This window comes from Rutidosis leptorrhynchoides, chromosome 2 (assembly GCF_046630445.1).
Source record: "Rutidosis leptorrhynchoides isolate AG116_Rl617_1_P2 chromosome 2, CSIRO_AGI_Rlap_v1, whole genome shotgun sequence".
Lineage (NCBI taxonomy): Eukaryota > Viridiplantae > Streptophyta > Magnoliopsida > Asterales > Asteraceae > Rutidosis > Rutidosis leptorrhynchoides.
The window spans coordinates 687,954,198-687,962,587 of record NC_092334.1 but is presented as its reverse complement, the minus strand read 5'-3'; positions in this window follow the sequence as shown (position 1 = coordinate 687,962,587).

The following is an 8,390-nucleotide window of genomic DNA, read 5'->3' as shown; positions in this document are numbered from 1 at the left end:
TCTAGTCTAAATACAAGTACCAACTATTAAACTGTGATATGTTGGGCTATGACCAGCAAGTCTCCAACCGACAAGTATAAACAATAACTTGTTACGGGGCAAACTTGAAAGTCTAGTCTAAATATCAGTACCAACTGTTAAAACTATGCTATACCCGGCTATGTCCGACTAAGTCCCTACAGTTATATTTTTAATTGCTGCGGCATTCTTAATTATTGGGGATAGGCCTATCAGGAGTAACGTCCCCAATACATTTGACTAAGTCTTTGTATTACTTGATAATGAAATTAAACGACAAGGACAGAACAACTTGTCACGGGGCAAACAACGTTTAGTCTAAATATCACGCACTGGTATAACTTTTTGATCTTGCGGGAGATCAACTAGACTGGATCTGAGTGATCTACTTTTGAAAACAAATCTTGTGGTCTAACACTATTACTGAAATCATTATTTATGATAAACCTATGAACTCACTCAACCTCGTGTTGACTTTTTAAGCATGTTTATTCTCAGGTACTTAAGTATTGCTTCCGCTGTATACCTGCTACTTTGATGATGATTGCTTGCTATACTTGGAGTCTTCATTACATATCATATCAATTAAAGACATTTAATGTTCTAAATACAATGTAACCTATTTATCTTCCGCTGCAAAACTCAATAAAACGTCTCATATAGAGTCGTTCTCGTTTATACAACTGTGATTTGATATAATTAGTCACAAATACCCCAGGCCCTATTTGGGGGTGTGACAGATTGGTATCAGAGCTGGTTTAACTGCGTCCAAAGCAACGACCGGTTAACGTTCCCAACATTCGGGTTCGGTTAACGGCAACGACTTTGGGTGAGTTAGTCGTAGAGGGGGTTCTCACAGTGTTACCTGTGACGAAGCATTGGCTCTTACTCCTTGCGATCCTTTTATGGTTGGCCAAATAACAGCGGTGACGCGGGCTGTAAAATCAGAGTCTGAGGTACGCTCAGTGGTTACCCTATTCGTAGGAACGGCACTGTTTGGGAATAAATCCCCAATATGTTGTTACAGATTGGTATCAGAGCAGGTTGTTGTAGAGAACCAGGATTGCATTTTATGTGTGCCTTATACAATTAGGTACCTTAGCAATGTAGGACTACAACTTTCCTTGACCATAGTACCTTGAATTGTTGCCTTTAATTGTTAAATGCTACACTATACTTTAGAAACTTTACTTATCTTAGAATGCCGAGCCAATCTAAGAACTCTCCTAATTCCCCTAAGTATTATCCAATTACGCCGTCGCATTTAAATGCGACACCATGATTTCTGAAATTCTTGACATACCTATGTCATCTATCATGGTTTTGTGTATTACATATGTATTACATGAAATATTATCCATGATTTTTGAAACTCCTATAATTGTTACTATTCATACTCAAACGTATATAATGTAGTGACCCGAACTTTTCCATGTTTATATATATATATATATATACATATATATATATATATATATATATATATATATATATATATATTAGATGAAATTGTTATTTACATGATTAAGTGTTTCCAACATGTTAAGCAATCAAACTTGTTAAGACTTGATTAATTGAAATAGGTTTCATATAGACAATTGACCACCCAAGTTGACCGGTGATTCACGAACGTTAAAACTTTTAAAAACTATACGATGACATATATATGGTTATATATATAGTTAACATGATTTTATTATAAGTATGTATCTCATTAGGTATTTTAACAATGAGTTATATACATAAAAATGAGACTATTAATTTAAGAAACTCGAAAACGATATATATAACGATTATCGTTATAACAACGTCTTACTAGGTACATATGAATCATATTAAGATATTGATACACTTGGTTAATTATGTTAAATGATAAGTAAATATATTATTAAGTGTATTAACAATGAAATACATTTGTAAAAATAAGACTACTAACTTAATGATTTCGAAACGAGACATATATGTAACGATTATCGTTGTAACGACATTTAACTGTATATATATCATACTAAGATATATTATATATCATAATATCATGATAATATAACAATTTAACATCTCATTTGTTATAATAAACAATGGGTTAACAACATTCAACAAGATCGTCAACCTAAAGGTTTCAAAACAACATTTACATGTAACGACTAACGATGACTTAACGACTCAGTTAAAATGTATATACATGTAGTGTTTTAATATGTATTCATACACTTTTGAAAGACTTCAAGACACTTATCAAAATACTTCTACTTAACAAAAATGCTTACAATTACATCCTCGTTCAGTTTCATCAACAATTCTACTCGTATGCACCCGTATTCGTACTCATACAATACACAGCTTTTAGATGTATCTACTATTGGTATATACACTCTAATGATCAGCTCTTAGCCGCCCATGTGAGTCACCTAACACATGTGGGAACCATCATTTGGCAACTAGCATGAAATATCTCATAAAATTACAAAAATATGAGTAATCATTCATGACTTATTTACATGAAAACAAAATTACATATCCTTTATATCTAATCCAGACACCAACGACCAAAAACACCTACAAACACTTTCATTCTTCAATTTTCTTCATCTAATTGATCTCTCTCAAGTTATATCTTCAAGTTCTAAGTGTTCTTCATAAATTCCAAAAGTTCTAGTTTCATAAAATCAAGAATACTTCCAAGATTGCAAGTTTACTTCCAAGTTTTCTAAATCCATTCCAAGTAATCATCCAAGATCAAGAAATCTTTATTACTTACAGTAGTTTATCTTTCTAATACAAGGTAATAATCATATTCAAACTTTAATTCAATTTCTATAACTATAACAATCTTATTTCGAGTGGAAATCTTACTTGAAATTGTTTTCGTGTCATGATTCTGCTTCAAGAACTTTCAAGCCATCCAAGGATCCTTTGAAGCTAGATCTATTTTTCTAATTTCCAGTAGGTTTATCCAAGGAACTTGAGGTAGTAATGATGTTCATAACATCATTCGATTCATACATATAAAGCTATCTTATTCGAAGGTTTAAACTTGTAATCACTAGAACATAGTTTAGTTAATTCTAAACTTGTTCGCAAATAAAAATTAATCCTTCTAACTTGACTTTTAAAATCAACTAAACACATGTTCTATATCTATATGATATGCTAACTTAATGATTTAAAACCTGGAAACACGAAAAACACCGTAAAACCGAATTTACGCCGTCGTAGTAACACTTCGGGCTGTTTTGGGTTAGTTAATTAAAAACTATGATAAACTTTGATTTAAAAGTTGTTATTCTGGGAAAATGATTTTTATTATGAACATGAAACTATATCCAAAAATTATGGTTAAACTCAAAGTGGAAGTATGTTTTCTAAAATGGTCATCTAGACGTCGTTCTTTCGACTGAAATGACTACCTTTACAAAAACAACTTGTAACTTATTTTTCCCAATATAAACCTATACTTTTTTTGTTTAGATTCATAAAATAGAGTTCAATATGAAACCATAGCAATTTTATTCACTCAAAACGGATTTAAAATGAAGAAGTTATGGGTAAAACAAGATTGGATAATTTTTCTCATTTTAGCTACGTGAAAATTGGTAACAAATCTATTCCAACCATAACTTAATCAACTTGTATTGTATATTATGTAATCTTGAGATACCATAGACACGTATACAATGTTTCGACCTATCATGTCGACACATCTATATATATTTCGGAACAACCATAGACACTCTATATGTGAATGTTGGAGTTAGCTATACAGGGTTGAGGTTGATTCCAAAATATATTTAGTTTGAGTTGTGATCAATACTGAGATACGTATACACTGGGTCGTGGATTGATTCAAGATAATATTTATCGATTTATTTCTGTACATCTAACTGTGGACAACTAGTTCTAGGTTACTAACGAGGACAGCTGACTTAATAAACTTAAAACATCAAAATATATTAAAAGTGTTGTAAATATATTTTGAACATACTTTGATATATATGTATATATTGTTATAGGTTCGTGAATCAACCAGTGGCCAAGTCTTACTTCCCGACGAAGTAAAAATCTGTGAAAGTGAGTTATAGTCCCACTTTTAAAATCTAATATTTTTGGGATGAGAATACATGCAAGTTTTATAAATGATTTACAAAATAGACACAAGTACGTGAAACTACATTCTATGGTTGAATTATCGAAATCGAATATTCCCCTTTTTATTAAGTCTGGTGTGATGACCCAGAAATTTCGACTAAATTTAAACTTAATCTTTGCATGATTAACATTTCCGACACGATAAGCAAAGTCTGTAAAACTGAATCTCAAAATTTTTGAATTACTTTTATATATTTAAATACCCTTCGGTTGTTTTCGACGATTCGCGAACAATTATATGTAAATAGATACATATATACTATAACATGAAAAGGTAACAATGTATTAATTGTTTGATACCGTACATTAAACTTATTGGTTTAAATATCTATTTGAATGTATATGATAAGTTGAAATATTTATTATTAAAATTTATTTATAAATAACTTCCAATGTGTATTTAAAAACTGATTTATGTATATTAAAAAGATATATACATATATATAATAAACGATAGTAACATTCGTTTATTGATTCAATTGATATTTAGATAAGTTAACTAAAGCATTTAAGATGAACCAGTTAAACACTAATTTGTTACAGTGTTTTCAAATTGCCACGTTACTCAAAATGCTACAGTGTTTTCGAAAATCACTATTTGCTACAGTGAAATTGACTTTGCTACAGTGAATTGCTACAGTAAAATTTGACTCTTTGCTACAGTAACTTTGCTACAGTAAAACGCTATTATAAAAATGTATTTTAACAAATAGCGAGACGATGATTTATAGAAGTAAATGACCAAAACACTCGAAAGTTTAAGATACACTTTGAGTGATATAATTAAGGGATAATTTAAGGCTATTGATAAGGCTAAAAAGGAACATATATTTCATAGCATTATCCCCCAAGAAAGACAGGATTTTAGTTGTAATTGTTCCATATTCAAGTAATATTCGTTTATATTTAATAAGTGCGAAGACAAAAGGCGAAAACGAAGAATTGAAGACGGAAAGGTCCAAAATGCTCAAATGTACAAGATACAATTAAAAAGGTTCAAATTATTGATGAAGAACGTCTAAAAATGACAAGAGTACAAGTTGCGGAACGCAAAGTACACGATATAAAATAGTACGCAAGGACGTCTGAAAATCCGGAACCGGGACCCGAGTCAAGAAGAAACGCCCGACGCAACGGACCAAAAAATATCTAGTCTACTATGCACAAGAATAAAATATAATATATAAATAATTATATTAATTATTTATATATTTATATTTATTTTATATTATGTCGACAAGCTAGGAGCCAAAACAATGTGAGCTGTCCCTGGTCCTCATGCGAGTCGCATGGCCAGAAGGCCATTTCCATGCGAGTCGCATGACTCCAGATTTCAGGCCAGGTTCTATAAATTGCAACATTTTCTGCCGAGTAAAGAAAGAAAAAAAAAACACACACATACATATTACTCCGTATTTATTTTATTTATTATTTATATTATTATTATTATTATTATTATTATTATTATTATTATTAATAAGATTATTATTAATCTTATTATTTTTTTATTATTAGTGTTATTATTTTTGCGATACAAAAATAATAATGTACATCAAATATTACGACGGAGTGCTATCCAAGTAATTTTCAAAATGAGTTTTCGAGCAAGCTAGAGCTAAGGAAATTATGGGTTATTGCCAAGGAGGTTATGGGTAATGTTCGGGGGTATTTTTTGTGAATCAAACCTCGTGTTTATCATCTCCGATGCGTCTACGTGCTTTCCTACAATATTGTATATCAATATTAAACAGTGAGTTTCATAAGATCCCTTTTACTCTCCACATTTTTGGGCTGAGAATACATGCAAATGCTTTATTAACCGATATACAATATTTATATGTGTGAGTTTCATATGATCCCTTTTACCCTTTACATTTTTGGGCCGAGAATACATGCAAATGCTTTATTAACCGATATACAATATTTATATGTGTGAGTTTCATATGATCCCTTTTACCCTTTACATTTTTGGGCCGAGAATACATGTAAATGCTTTATTAACTGATTTACAATATTTATATGCGTGAGTTTCATTTGCTCCCTTTTTAATTGCTTTTGCAATCTATATTATTGGGCTGAGAATACATGCACTTTATTTTAAACGCAATGGATACAAGTACATACTAAATTCTACACCGAGTTTGAACCGAAAATCCCTTAGCTTTGGTAACTAGTAACTGCCGGTTATAAGAACTGGTAGGCGCGAGTAGTTATATATGGATCCATAGGGCTTGACATCCCCGTCTGTTCCAGGTATAGAAAGAAACTCTAGCCTGAACTATAAAACAGACGTATGCTATTTGAATTTAGTACACGTTGGATTGCGTGTATTGTACATGTTGGTTGCATGTTAAACGAGGGGTACTTATTATAAACGTTAAAGTTTAGTTACCAGGGTTCTCAACTTTGTAGAACCGATTGATAAACGTTTCGGATGAAACAACTGAAATCTTGTGATCCACCTTTTATTTAAAACATAATGATAAACGTTTTGAATAAAACAACTGAACTTTTGTAATCCACATTGATATACGGATTATGTGTAATATTAAAACTATGAACTCACCAACCTTTGTGTTGACACTTGAAGCATGTTTATTCTCAGGTTTCTAGATGTCTTCCGCTGTTTGCTCATACGTGATACAAGTTATGTGCTTGGAGTCATACATGCTATATACAAGAAACTTGCATTCATCAAACCATTACCATGTATCTTATTTTTACTGTATTGTCAACAGATGTATTATTGTAAACCATTTAAATGGTGATTGTCTATACGTAGGAATCATCAGATGTAAAAAAACCTGGAATTTATATATTCATTTATGAAATACCTTTTCAAACGAATGCAATGTTACAAAACGTATCACATAGAGGTCAAATACCTCGCAATGAAATCAATGAATGACGTGTTCGTCCATATGGATTTGGAGCGATCGTCACATCTGGTAATCTAAGAATTAGGGAACAGACACCCTAATTGACGCGAATCCTAAAGATAGATCTATTGGGCCTAACAAACCCCATCCAAAGTACCGGATGCTTTAGTACTTCAAAATTATATCATATCCGAAGGGTGTCCCGGAATGATGGGGATATTCTTATATATGCATCTTGTTAATGTCGGTTACCAGGTGTTCACCATATGAATGATTTTTATCTCTATGTATGGGATGTGTATTGAAATATGAAATCTTTTGGTCTATTGTTACGATTTGATATATATAGGTTAAACCTATAACTCACCAACATTTTTGTTGACGTTTAAAGCATGTTTATTCTCAGGTGAATACTAAGAGTTTCCGCTGTTGCATACTAAAATAAGGACAAGATTTGGAGTCCATGTTTGTATGATATTGTGTAAAAACTGCATTCAAGAAACTGATTTCGATGTAACATATTTGTATTGTAAACGATTATGTAATGGTCGTGTGTAAACAGGATATTTTAGATTATCATTATTTGATAATCTACGTAAAGCTTTTTAAACCTTTATTTATGAAATAAAGGTTATGGTTTGTTTTAAAAATGAATGCAGTATTTGAAAAATGTCTCATATAGAGGTCAAAACCTCGCAACGAAATCAATTAATATGGAACGTTTTTAATCAATAAGAACGGGACATTTCAGTTGGTATCCGAGCGTTGGTCTTAGAGAACCAGAAAATTTGCATTAGTGTGTCTTATCGAGTTTGTTAGGATGCATTAGTGAGACTGGACTTCGACCGTGTTTTATTTAAAAATGATTGCTTAACATTTTTGTTTGAAACTATATATTATTAACATGTATATATTATGTGATATATTAATCTCTTAACATGTTTGATATTGTGTGATAGATGTCTACCTCTAGCACAAATCCCATTGACTCATCTAATAATAACGAAGAGTCGAATATATATTGGACTGATTCACAAGTTCCCGAAGAAGAACCGGAAGAAGAATCAGAACCGGAAGAAGAATCAGAACCGAAAGAGGAGGAACCGGAGGAGGAAATAGAACCGGTGGGGGAAATAATAAAACGGTTAAGTAAAAGAAAATCATCAACCAACCGACCAAGGTTAATTATGGTCAATGGTGTTTCCGCCAAGGAAGCAAAATATTGGGAGGATTACCAATTCTCCGATGAATCAGATTCCGACGAGAATTCTGATGATGTTATAGAAATTACCCCAACTGAATTTAAAAAGGCAAAAGAAAATAATATGGGAAAGGGCATAAAAATAG